General features: G+C 41.2%; 1 protein-coding gene across 3 annotated transcripts in view; it reads right to left on the bottom strand.

Annotated features, from left to right (window-relative positions):
• Nucleotides 1–13,319, bottom strand: part of GALNT11 (polypeptide N-acetylgalactosaminyltransferase 11) — a 45,607-nt gene extending 32,288 nt beyond the window's left edge. The window contains exon 1 of one of the 3 annotated variants that reach the window (XM_009085798.4): nucleotides 13,235–13,319. The gene's annotated coding sequence lies outside the window, so the exon portion shown is untranslated. Of the gene's footprint in view, nucleotides 1–6,273; nucleotides 6,380–13,154 lie in introns of those variants that run through there. The other 2 variants (XM_018909178.3, XM_018909179.3) reach the window with 2 other exon arrangements.
• Between the last annotated feature and the right edge of the window lie 765 nt (nucleotides 13,320–14,084).

The following is a 14,084-nucleotide window of genomic DNA, read 5'->3' as shown; positions in this document are numbered from 1 at the left end:
TTAAATATTTCCATAGTTCCTTGCATCAGACCTACTTTCATAGCTCAGACCTATACCCACTGCTGTGGCACTTCCAGCCATGGCAAGGTTAAAGTTTGCTGACTGACATCAGGCACACTCAGATTAAAGAGGAAGGGATAAATTACTAATCTCCAGAGTGAGAACACTGCTGTACATCCCTTCCATCTCTAACCAGGCTAAAAGCTCATACTTGGCTACTGCTACAAAAGTAACTAATGCAAACCAAAGCTAAATAAGACCAAGTATTATTTCCACCTGATCTTTGCTAGATCTGCTTCACCTTCTTTTCCTCTCCTTCACTATGCTGGCATTTTGTAAAATGATAAAGATGTTGAAATACTGCATTTAAATCAAATGACAGAACCTCCACAATGCACAGCCTGTGCCTGTTCAGTACCTTGCTATTCAAATAAGATATTTGGTAATTTATTTGGCAGGAAAATACAGACTCACTATGCACACCATTCTGAAGGCAGAACAGGAAAAAAAAGTTAACCCTGTGTATGAAAAGCACATTGAGGTTTTTTAGTTTACTTTATTTACCAACACATATATATTTACACAAACACTGTCCTTTGGATTTCAACCACTTCTACCATTTAAGCAGACAGAGTCATGATCTGTATCAGAGCTGCACACTCCGATTTTAGACAGTTTTAAATTGATTGCCTTCTTACAGATGTGCTTTTGGCCAGAGGAGGTTTCCAAGTCTTCAGCCATGTCAGTCCTGCTTGGGATCTGCCCTGAGGAACCAAGAGAATCTTCCCAGCCCTACACTTCTATGCATACAAAGCACAATCACATGAATATATTTCTGCCCCTCCTCAATATACCAAGAAACAAGAATCCCTCCACTCATTTCAGTGTGCAACAGAAAATAACCACTTTGATAAGTGCAGAGGGAGAAGGAAGGGAGACTGCAGCTGGGCACAAGGACACAGGAGAAAACATTCAGTTCACAGAGCCTGACACTCAACCCTTGATTCTTACCTCAGCCATCTCCCTATCCATGAACTCCTCTCATGTAGACACAGTGAATAAAAGTCTTATTCTGTCCAGGCTCCTTTCCTCTCCAGTGTTGTGAAGTCTTCTAGGAAATACATTTTGCCAATTTACCCAACAACTGTCTCAGCCTATGGATGGTCATAATATTGTGATGAGTGTGTTAAACATCCATCCTTTCCCAGTCGGTTTCTCCAAGCAGGAAAAATTTAAGCAAAGCCAAACCCTTCTTTATTTCTCATTTTTTTTTTCCCCCTTCAACAGAGAAAACCTGTTCCTGAACACAGGAAATGCAAAGGACATGCCTTTCAAATCCAAAGTATTAGGATCTTTCTCAGCCCTGATATATGCTGCATGAAAAAAACAGATTATATGTATTTTTAACTCAATAGCCTAAAGCTCTGCTAATGTAAGCACAGCTGGCAGGTTTGAACAGTTAGATAGAAACAACTGAAATTTAAAAAGCAGAACTGCATAATTCAGATAACCAACAGGCTCATTAGAACAATTTTCACTTATGCAAGGCTGTAAAAAAGAGTTCAGTCACCAATAAATTGCTATTTGGACTGTACAGCTAAAACCCCTTTTTATTTATTTATTCAAGTTCAAGCGAAAATACTAAATGCCACAAAAGAATTATCCATTATTTAAACATAGCAAGAAAAATTGTTTCAGAATACAGTTCCTCACAAATTTTCCTGGAAAGAGATTAGATTTGAGGGTCTATCATGCATCTCCCCTTCATTTATGAAAAGCAGAACAGCTGCCAAAAGTAAAAAAATAAACACCTCAAACAATTCCCCTTTCCAAAAACTCAAGTAGTAAAGAACATCCAGAATAAACAGAAGGCATTTCCTTTCCCTTAGCAAGATAGGAGCTTCCAGAGCAAGTAATAAATGATAACACCTTTAACTATTTTACAGGCATTCATTCCCATGCCCTAGAGATGCATGGAGTTCATGGCTATTCACTCTGGTGTACTCAGGAATCCAGAGACACTTCAACACAACAAACACAAATCATCCAAGGTGGCAGTATCTTCTACATCAGGAAATTACAATCCAGATTGGAGGCAAGAGAGGAAAAAACATATCTTAGAAGCTGTCTCCATCAGCATCAGCTCAGAAGAGACCAAGACTGAAAGGAACAGTATTCTGAGAATTTCTAACCAAATATTCATCCTTTCAGTGTCCCTCTTGTTGCTCTATTTTGACTGCCATATATTTATTGCATAACAGTTTTCCTTTGGCAAAGCCTTGGAACTGAGTTTGCAGATCCACATACCAGAAATGCCGGAGTAAAATACTGCTCTCTAATTTCCACAAATTCCAGTATATAATTCTCAGTTCCTTGCACAAGTAGTAAATAATTGATTTTTTTTTAAGAGAACTATAAAGGTTAAATATTAGTAACTCAGTAAAAGTCTCTTAAATTCAGTCAATCACAAAGCTGAAAAACTCTCCAGGAGCCCACCTGCCAGACCTGAGCTGCAGTACTCACTGTGCAATAGGCTTTTCACGTCACAGCAGCTTCTTTTAGCAGCCTTACACCACCACCATGACATTCATTTCATACATCAAGCCCAGGAATATTTACATTCATTTAATAACTGGCCCAACAAAGATACAACTGTGTTTCCCCCACAGCTCAGGAGGGTTTGTTGTTAGCAACCTGTGCAGCTCTCAGTAACACTGGCCCAATGTGTTGGCCTTGGATATTTTTAAAGGAAGCAAAAAATGTCAACCACAATCCACAATATTTTGGCTTAAAGAGCAATATTTGCTGCAGACTCTATGACCTGCCACTGCTTAAGCAATGACATCTGCTTGGATTAACCTCAACAGTTTAGTAAACACACCGTATGAGTAGATGTTTCATAACTGTGCCAAAACTCATGTTTGTCAGAGGTCAAACAGAGGATCAGACTAACCTCAAGATTTTTGAAATAGGAGTAAAAATTATTTGAGAAAACCTTTAAGTCTGCTTGTTGTTTTTCCAAGAACAGCTTTTCTTTAAAAAAAAAAAATTAAAAAAAACAGGAAAAGACAGATACTCAACTCATACTACTCAGGTCCCCTGCAAGACTACCTGTGTATTTTAGACCTACATTGAGGCAAGGAACAGATGTGTATAATCCTCATTTTTAAGGAGCATTCTATAAAAAAAAAAAAATTAAAAAATCATTAAACTACTTTATCTTTCTGCAGAGTATTAGGATATTTTGAGGCATAACCTTCTATAGATGCTTCTAATTTTTACTTTCTTATTCTTTGGGGAGAGCAGAACACAAGAATATAAACCAACACTACTCATAAATGCAACTTTGCTCTTTTAATAGCCTTAACCCTTCCTACATTTCTTGGCCTCCAAGATGTTATAGCTACCCCTGAAATGGCTTTCCAATTTACTGGTTGAATCATTATCAACAACAGCATTAACAGTACAATGAACAGAGGCCAGATAAGGAAGAAATTGTACTGCAGTAAGAGACACTCATTACACAAACATAGATGCCATTCACACACCTTCTGCACTTGCAAAAGAACTATTTTTTTCCATGCAACCTTTCCATTAGAATCTCTCTCTTCAGGAAAAGTCACAGTTAATAGACCAGCAAGATGAGAAAGGGACACCTCAGGCAGATCCAACACACATTACTAGGAGCAACATTCACTGAATACACAGCCAGAGCAAAAGTAATAGACACTTCCAAATAAAAGTGTTTCATCTGCTCCAGAATCTAAGCACCAAGCCAATTTAGCTCCTTTTAAACCCCTCCTACAGGATTGTTTTATCCCTAAATTGGATACCAGTTTGTTTTTAATTAAAAACCACCATTAATTTTTGACCTTACAGAGGGATGGGTGATTGCACTTTATGAATTAAGTGGCTTTTTTTGACAGAATACAGGCAGGTAACTACTCATGTAAAGATAGGTTGGGCCTACAGGAACCTAAATCATTCTGCAGGGACAAATGCCAATTCCTGCACCTGGGACAAACTCTGTGGCCGCTGGCACAGCCTGAGGAACAGCTCTGCAGACAAGGACCAGCCAAGGCCTGGCTAAGCCTGAGCCAGAGCTCAGCTCTGCAACAAGGAGAGATCAGGATCCACAGGAGAACAGGCAGCTGACCCAGGGGTGCAGTTCCACAGCTCCCTGTGACCACACACAGGGACAGCACCCAGGGAGGGAATTGCCAGTACAGGACAGACATCAGGAAACTGGACTGAGGTCAGTAAAAGGCCACTAGAATGGTCACATGCTGGAACACTTGCTTTGTGAGAACTGAGGATGCTGAGCTCCTTCAGCCTGCAGAAGAGACAGCTTTGGGATGAGAATTAAAATAGCAGCCTGTTGTTACCTACAGGGATGTTACCAAGAAAACAGACCCAGGCTATTTAGTGAGGTGCAAGGTAAGAGAAAGAAAAAAAGAACGAAAAAAGACTAATTTTAAATCATGTTAATGTTCAGTCACACCAGCACTCATTCACAGAAATATCCTGAGGACCACAGACTGTCCTCTTGCATAAGACCACTGTTCCCATTCATTTTAATGAGATGACACATTAAGATCTATTTTTAATTAGCCTCAGCAAGTCCCTTCTAAATTCAACTTTCAAAGATTTGAGAGCCAACAGTTTAGTCATTTCAGCACAGATATACAAATCCATGTCATACCACGTAAAATAAATCCTCCTGGAATGAATACAAAATCTTGAGCAACACTTTACAGATAATCTTAAAATACCAATAATATCAATTATATTTTAAAGATAAAGAAAGGCATGTGGATTAGTTGCATGAATTGTTGAATATCTATGAAACTATACTCCAAGTATATGACATCTGAAAAGCTTTAAGTGTTTTAGGATAAATTAAAAAATTCATCTTGTTAAGACTTTATGTTCTCAGCCCTGACTATTTTTCCAGTGTCAAATTACTCACTCATATACTGATATGTATTTCAGTTTTTGGGCTTTAACCAGTAATGTCTAAATATTGCATAGTGTCATTTTCAAATCTGTGAACTATACATTGAAATGCCTCCTCTAGGAACATAAATTTGCTTATCAAGCTTTTTGGAATTTCTCAACTCCAGTAAAAAAACTACTTAGCAGGCTGCCATTCCAGAGTGTATGCAAACACTTTGGCTTTTTTATAATAAAAACGTGAAATTCCTGTGGGAAAAAAAGTAACCTTAAAAAAATGTTCAAGTATCCTCTGCAGTAACATCTTCCACTTCTTGTCGACATTAAAACATATTGGGTTTTTCTTTAATTGACAAAGGATTCTTTCTCCCCACATATTGCTCCACTCCATGAAGTGAGAGTATCTCACGAGGGGTCTAATTTAAGGACACAATTGGAAAAAACAGTTACAAGTTTTGGAAAGAAAAACTTTAAGTCAGGATCTCATGTTAACAAACAGTTGAAAAGAACACCAGGTTTAGTTACAACCAGTGGTACAACATTGCATCAAGAAAAGTAACATAATAGTGCAGCCTGATTAGAGAAAACAAGAACTATTGGTTTAGAAATCCAAGCTTACCAAAATCCTAGCTCTCAGTTCTGGGTAAATAAGTGCTATACAGTACAGTTTCATGCTGCTGCAGTGTCCCCATTCCCCTCAAAAAAAGCTTTTTATTTCCCAAAGCACAGTTATAAGAAAGAAATTCTTACCTATCCCCCTGACAAACGCTCAGGCTGCTGGGCTGGATGTTCCTTTAAGCCATCTGGCTCACAAATACATGTCATGCCATTCCCGGAGTCCTAAAAATACCTTCAGCCTTTCTTGTTGCTAACAAATACTTTCTTCTAATTCAAACAGCAAGATTTTATTTTCATCAGCAAAACCAGCTCTGAAAGAAGCCACAACGTCTCCAAAGAAAGCTGCAATGCATTTTGTAATACAGTCCCTTCCTTCTTCACAGAGCTTAGAAAACAGCAAGGTTAAACACCCCACAAGTTGTTCTTCATTGCATCTTTCTCACATTAAAGAGATGCATGGGCATGCAAATATTAGTTTAACAACCCTTCAGCACAATATACAAATGCAGAATGTAAGGGAGCTTACAAGGTCAACTACACACAAATAAGCTGCTTAATACCTTTCCTAATGTTTAAAATCTGCTTAGCCGTTCCTCACATTTTATGTCTGCAAAGCTTACCAAAATAACAAAAATGCAGATTCATGCAAAATAATTAGATTATGACACTTCTGCAGGAAGAGCTGAACTGTGGAACTCTCACCTTTTTCCAGAAGAGTCGGCACTAAAGCAGAGCAAGGTTACACAGGGAGAGCACATTGACTGCAGCAGCGGCGGTGTCTTCATTCCCAGTGAACAATGAACCGCTGAGCCAGAAACTTAACACTTTGTTGCTTGCAAGTCCTGACTGGGAATGGGGTAAAAAGCACAGCTTTCTCTAGGAAAACAAGCCAGTTTGGATGGGTCTGAGAATACCAATGCTGCATATACTCATTTGGCTGCATTCACTGCCCCAAAATCAGCAATATATTTTTCTTTTTCTAATTATTTTTCACATCTCTTTTATTACGTTTTTTCAGTTGATGCTTGATCCATCTGTCAATCCATGGATTTGGCAATATACACATGGTCATTTTCCTGCCACTCACAAAATCAATCAGTAACATTCTTCATCATGACTAGACCACAGTAATGCTAGAGAAATTGATCATTAAGTTGTATAAAAATTCCTTTCGTTCTCATTTTCCAAATCCCTAGGAACTTCATAAGACTCCCACATTTCAACAGAAATTTTCTAGGTATGTTTTCAGTTAATTTTCAGAAATTTTCATCAGAAGTGCTTTGGGCTTTTTTTCCAGTCTTTTACTAGGAAAATGAAAACACATTTTCTAATTCTTAAAAAAAAAAAAAGACCAAAAAAAAAAAATTTCAGGCCTTGTTTGTGCAACCCCCCTGGAAAAAAAAAGCTGACAGCAAATCTGTCAACAAAACAGACCTCTCTGAATGACTTTTGAGTGGGACAGTGGTACAAAGTGGGGTTGACCAGTCTGTTTTAAAGCTGTGACTGCTAACCATGGAAACTGCACTTGGCAGTGGTTCTGCAGAAGCTCCCAGAAAACATCTACCATCCACTTGCGCAGAACTCAGCTGGTATCAACAGCTGGATACAAAAAATACACAAAAGACATCTGCCAACTCACCCTGGTAACTTCCAAAGACTCCACCTGAACAGGTATCAAATGCAAAATGGCTGCAATTATGTTACTATTTGCACTAGAGAGTTGGAAACTGCCTTAATGAGAATTGTTACATTGCACCTCATCCTGCAGCCTCAGACCTCAGAATTCCTAGACCTCTGTGCCTACTCCCCACAAATCATACAAGCCTACTTCACTTCTCTTTCTGCACGGTTTTCCTTTTCAATAGGCAGAAATTTACATAAAAATACTTGGTTCACTCAGACCAGAATCAAACATCTTTATGGAGCCTGAGTAAATGATATAAGCATAAGGATTTAATTGTGTAAAAACCCCAAACAACAAAATCTAAACACAAACAAAAATATAAACAATAGATGAAATGTAGTCCCAGAATTAGATGTGAGGTTAAAACAAGTTACAGTTTAAATCCCTAGATCGCCTCTAATAGGAAAATGTTTAACTCATGCTAAACTGATCAGAGCTCTTAACCCTTACATTTCTCAAAGCTGTTAAGGATAGCACTATCTTAATGATTTCCTCATGTTCTGTGTTTTTCCATGTTGGAAATGTTGGAATTTGTTGGAAATTATTGGCATGGCCATTGTTAAAAAAAAGCAAAGTAAAAAAAAATACTAAAAGCATGAGCTGAACTTAATGTCCATCTGCATTTCTCATGTCCAGAAACAAACATCACTTGGAGTTTTCACTCCAAGCTTTAGCACAGAGTCCACAGTATCCATGCCATTTGGAACTTTCATTTTTCCCCTGTAAGAAATTCTGAGATAAACCAAGACTCTGCAATCTTCCTGCTTTGGATTCTTTTTCTCATCAGAAGTTTAAAGTAGTTTCTGCACACAGAGGTTTCTCTCTACCTCTTTTATCTCCTCACAAATGTCTCTAGACATTAACAAAAGAGAGGAATCCTAAGGATATAAACCCACTTTGTGTCCTCTCTTCAGCTCACTGACTGCACCAGGACAGGTACCAGACCAAGCCAAGAAACTCTCTGGTTGAAGAGTTTGCTCTGCTGCAGATTTTGCTGAGATTCTCAGCCACTCAATGTCTCAGCTCTCTCCTCATGCATTAAGGAAAATACCTTAATTGTTGGATTAAAACAAGTCATTAGGAGAAACAGATTGTGCATTGTGTGTAAGGACAGCAAACTTCTACAAGTTATACCAAAAATTAATTTTCTTAGTCTTTCCTTCCTTCTCTGATCTTACAGACTCAGTCTTTCCTTCTCACAAGAAATCCCTTTGAGGAAAGAGTTGTGGACCACTCCTTTTCCATCCCCTCTTGGTTACTTTTCTTCTACTTATCTATTGCCAATGTTTCTAATGGGAAAAAATACTCAGGATTTTGATGTTGAAATCATGGATGTTGCAACAAAATGAATAGCAGATCAAAAATACATTTTCCTACTTCAGTAGGAGCCATGCCTCCCAACACTCTGCTTGCACAGAAGGTTAATGTGCAATCCAGAACTTGGCAATCTTCTGGTTTATAGGTGATGAGTCTCGACATCTGCTGACACCAGAGATATGAGATTCATGCTAACTGACAAAATTAAGGTATTTCAGGAAATGGAAAACTAAAGGAAATACTTCCAGAAAACATATTCAATAACAAATATGAGAAGTATCAATAGAGACAGTGGGACTCTTTGTTCTTGATGCTATGCTTCAGGAACTGGCAAAATAGTAAAAATACCTACAAAGATTGATTCATAAGGGATTTTGAATCAAAACAAGATAGCTTGTGCTTCCTGGAAAAGTATCTGTGTTTTAATTAAGGCCACCTTCAAGGTTTAAAGCATCCAATTTAATTCTTGTCTGCACAAGAAAATCTGTGTCATTTAGCCAAGGAACATTTGGATGGTTTTACACAAACTAAAAAGACCTCCATGAACATGCCTCTAACATTCATTAAGTATTTGCTTAAATCAGTCTGGCACATAGCAACCCTTCACTGAGGTACCTTCCTTTCAGCATGCCTCTGCAAGTTTATTAGCTTAGCCTGTCAATTTAAAATCTGACTTCTTAAATGGTGCAGTGTCTCCATTGCTGAAGTCTTGGGAATGACAAGAAGCTTTTGCACATATTCCTTCCCTCACAAGCAGAGAGAGGAATTGCTTTTGTCTGCTCCATGGCAAGAGAGGCTGGAGCACAAATGTGAACAGTCTCTGTAGAAGAGCTGGAAAGATAGAACTTGTCAGTCACAGCCAAATTCAGAAACACAGAACTTGCAATGCCACTACTGCCATGAGGCAGAAAACCACAAGAGCTCACCTGCTCCCAGCTGAACTTCAAGCCACAAAGACATCAAAGACCTGTGAGCACTGGGGGGTAGCAGCTCTGGACTCCTCCCTGGCCTGCACAATTTCTTGCTCACCCCCTAAAGCACAGAGCAGGCAGCAGCAAACCCTGCATCAGGGGTCTCCAATCTGTGTCAGCAGTGGAAAAGCTGATTCACCCCTGAGCACTGTGTTCCAGTTTCAAACATGCAAAGGATCAGGCTGCCAAGCCAGACTGAACAGGAAAGGGCTGAGATACAACACATAAAACACATGTTTACAGGCACTTTAATCCATGCTCTACATTTCAGTAACACCATCAGTTATTTAATCTACAGATTTAACATATTTTCACATCTCAGGGAAAAAGCTCAGAAGTTCTTACACCAAAATATCAGAAATTTAGTACACTTGAAGTCAATTTTTGAATGAAACAGTACAATCATCTTCCCAATTTTCTACCTTTTCTGCTGCAGCGTTTTTCTAGATTTTACAGAGTCTTCAAACAGAACATTTACACAAATTCTTACACAATGCTGACTCAGATGAGAAACACGCTAGAATGTTGCTGAAGGATATAGTGCATACAACTCTCTTACACAAAGAACTAAACAAATGCTTTCACTCATGCTGCAAAACCCTGCTTCAACAGCACAGACCCCATCACTGACACTACTTTATGCATTGACACAGTAGCTGCAACAGCAGATGCTTCCATCCCAATTAACTACCATATGTTTTGAAAAGAAACCCTAGATAAGAAGACAGTTTATCTGCCTCCCACACTCTAACAGGCAGTCAAACAGACTTCACTTCTGTAATACTTTTTGAGAAGGAAAAAATCAAATTCATTTCTGCACTTGAAATACAAGAACATACTTTTACTCTGCAACAGTAAGCAGTATCTCTCCAAAATGAATGGTACCAAAGGAAAATGCTTGATTTTGGGGATACCTTTAGCTGCAGTATCACCTACCAGGCAGATAAAACTTTTTAGGAAGTGGACAAACAATCAAAGAAAGGAATAATTGTAATCTTGGAAGTTTTACATTTTCCTTTCAGTGAAAGTCTCACTTCTCCACTTCAAGTTATCAACACACAGCTGCCACAGTGCCAAACTCAGCCTGCTCTCAGGCTGCTCTGACTGCAACTGTTCTACAGGACTGTCAAGGAATGTAACCAAAGAACCATCCTGTCTCTGTTCTTTTCACCCCCACAGTATCCTGCTCTTTGTCACTGGAAGATCCCAAATCCCCACTTTTACTATCTGCTCAGACACTTCTAACCTCATCCATGTCACCCCACACCACACACATGCCTTATACCCACCAGTAAAAACTTGAGGTTTGCATCACTTATTGTGAGAAAGGCTATTTTCTGTAGATAAATTTTCAAAATACCAATAATTTATCTTTATTCCCCTTGCCCTGCTGTTTCCAGGCTTTCAGCCACCTTCAGAAGTGCTTCAATCACACCTATTGTTATTTTACATCACTATGAAAATGATCAGACTCACCCATTCTCATAAACTACAGTCACACAGCTTTTCAGCAACTCTACCCAGGGCTACTCCTGTGCATAATGCAGTATTGATTTGTATCCTCTGAGAATGGGATTAGATAGCAGAAGCCAAGCCACAGGCCCTGAAATCTGCAGTCAGACTCTCTTCCAGCAGAACAAATGCCACTTCCCCTGCTGGCATCCTCATCTGAGGCTGGGAGACGAAGGCTCATTAGAGCTGCACTGTTATTTCTTTCCTTCCCTGCTGCAGAAGAGCTCCTAAAACTCTGCAGGAGCTTACCTTACCCAGAGATGGGGAAAAGCTTATGCAGAAGGCATGCAGTTCTTCAGAGACAGTTCTACCAGGGGAGGCCAATTGCTTGGTAATCAAAAGCCTCTTATCTGGAACCACCTGGACATTTACACTGTTCTAAAATGAGGCCTAGGAATCCCAGCTGGACTATTTCACATATTTAGAGGTTCTCTATGGGGTAGCATGGCAGAAACATACTGGCAGGAAGAGACTGGTACCATCCTTTCCTGGGCACAGTCTGCATTTGGATCAGCTTTAGCTAATCAGAGATACCCAAGAATAGTTGCCTGTTAAGATGACATCCAAAGGAAAGAAAAAAAAAAAACCAACTAAATTCTAGCGCATAAAGTATGCAAGAGTACTTAACGTAACTTGCAGACTACCAGACTACTCTTTCTAAGGAAAGAAGGGATTGATCTTATTTTGAAATACATTTTCCAGGGAAAACCAGCATATTAGCAGAGTGCTAACAACCCTGCCTACCTGCACAATGACTGTACTGGCACTGAGAGATTTCACCCTTCCTTTGAACAGAAAGCAATGCTCCAAATACTCTGGACCAAATGAAGAAAACACTGATTGTTTACAAAATAGCAACAAAGCCAGGTCATGAGATATTATTTTTTTCTTTGGAAGAGTAGGGGCTGCACTTTATTACATAATTAAAGTCCTGTAGGGTCTACTGCAGTTGCCCGGTAACTGATATTAAAAACAACTCACGACACAACTTGGCAGAGATGCTGTAATAGAGAGCATCAGTGTTCTAATTACTTTCAACAGCAGTTTTAAGGCTGACACCTGTGACAAAGTGAACAAAGGTGAAACAGCTGTCTGGAAAGGTGGATTCTAAACACAATGCTTGTTTCCAGTACCCCAGCAGAGAATTCTGACCTTTTAAGCCCCCCACTACAAGCAGCACAGGACATTTAGTGGCTTATTCAGATCCGTCTGTTTTCTTGCAAGCAAGGGACCAGAGAACCTTTATTCTGCCCTGCAGGTAACTTTGAGATAGTCCATTTGCTCCAGCATGTTCTGCAGCAGCTTTCCTTACAAGTTTTAACACACACACAAAAAAAAAATAAAAATACCACATGGCAATAAAGAACTGACTAAAGAGCTGGAGACCAGCCACGAAGAATAACACATATTTGCTAAAAAGGAAGAGAGATGCCTCAGTGTTGCATGTAAGTATATACTGAAGAACAAGGAGGGGGGGAGGGGGGAAGAGGGAAGAAACTGTTTTAAAATAAATTTCCCAGTCATAAAGGAAAGAAAGCTTTAATACTTCACGGGGTCACACAGCGCTCCAAAAAGCAATGCCTGACCTCGCCCTACAAACGAATCAATGAACGGAGCAGCGCCAGCAACACCAACGCGCAGCGATCCTCACATTTCGGGTCACATTTGCAGAGTTTCAATCTACCTGCAGGCGGGCGCCGGCTGCTCTCTCACATGCATTTAAAGAGTATAAAACCAGTAATTACGTTATCTCCCATCCTGTGTAGCACACCCCGCTGCAGCCCCTTGGTCTCCCCCCGGGGTCAGGTTAAACCAGGACCCCCAGCAAGGGGCCGGGTCAGGCGGGGACCCGGCCGGGGCAGCCTCCCGCTGTCACCTCACCCGCGACCCGAACCGGGGCAGCCCAGCCCCGCACCGCACCAGCCTCTGGGGCTCAGGAACCGCTGCCTCAAGGCAGGCGGGAAAACAGAATCACACAATCCATTCGGTTGGGAAAGACCTCTGAGATCATCGAGTCCAATCTACGACCAAGCACCACCGAGCACAGAGAGCTCGATACCGCCGCTGACCCCGACCCGCACCCCCGGGCTGCCCCTCACCCCGGAGCCGGTTCCCCCGCTGGGGCCGCCTCCCCTCGGGCCGCCACCGCGGCCCGTGTCCCGCACAGCCCCGCACTCACCGCGGCGGTGGCATCGCCCCTTCGCCCGCCCCGCGCCCGCTGTGGCGGCGCTGGCGCCATGTGACCGCTGCCTCCTCCTCCTTCTCCTCCCCATTCTCCTCCTCTTCCTCCCCCTCCTCCGCCGTCGCCATGACAGGCGGGGTTGGGGCAGCCGGAGAACATGGCGAGCCCTGAGGGCTAGAGCCGAAGGCCTGTGCAGTGTGTCTTGTATCCCTTTTGCCGAGCTGTGAGGGGAATCAGGAGTGCAGGGCTGTGGATGTGCGGCTTTCACTCTTCTCTTCCCCTCAGATTTGCTATGAATGTCTCTGCTCATCCCACCGGGTTTACGCCGTTTCTGGCAACGCTCTGTGATGATTAAAGCCTTTTCCAGCCCCTCCAAGTATTTGTTTTGGGCTTTTCGGCCTTAAATGGCCTCATGGAAATACAGAGTCACAGAATTGTTTGGATCCTATCCAGCCCAAGCCTGCCAAGGCAGGTTCACACGGAGCAAGTGTCACAGAAATGTGTCCAGGTGGGTTTGGATCCAGTGAGGGGAGATCCATGATCTCCCTGGGCAGCTGTTCCGGTGCTCTGCCACTCTCAGTGTAAAGAAAGTCTTACTCATCTTGAAGTTTCTTGTGTTTTAGTTTATGGCCATTGCTCCTTGTCCTGTTACTGGGCACCCCTAAAAAGAGTGCAGTACCGTCCTCTTGGCACCCTCCTCTGAGGTACTTCTATGTATTAATGAGATCCCTTCTCAGTCTTTAGACTGAACAGGCCGAGCTCCTGCAATCTCCCCTCATAAAAGAAATACTCCAGTCCCTGTAATTGTCCAGGGGCTTTGAAGGGGGGAAAAAGGCGCATAGGGTCG

This window comes from Serinus canaria, chromosome 2, assembly GCF_022539315.1.
Source record: "Serinus canaria isolate serCan28SL12 chromosome 2, serCan2020, whole genome shotgun sequence".
Classification (NCBI taxonomy): Eukaryota; Metazoa; Chordata; class Aves; order Passeriformes; family Fringillidae; genus Serinus; species Serinus canaria.
The sequence above is the reverse complement of the archived record's forward strand: the minus strand, read 5'-3'. Positions and strand labels throughout refer to the sequence as shown.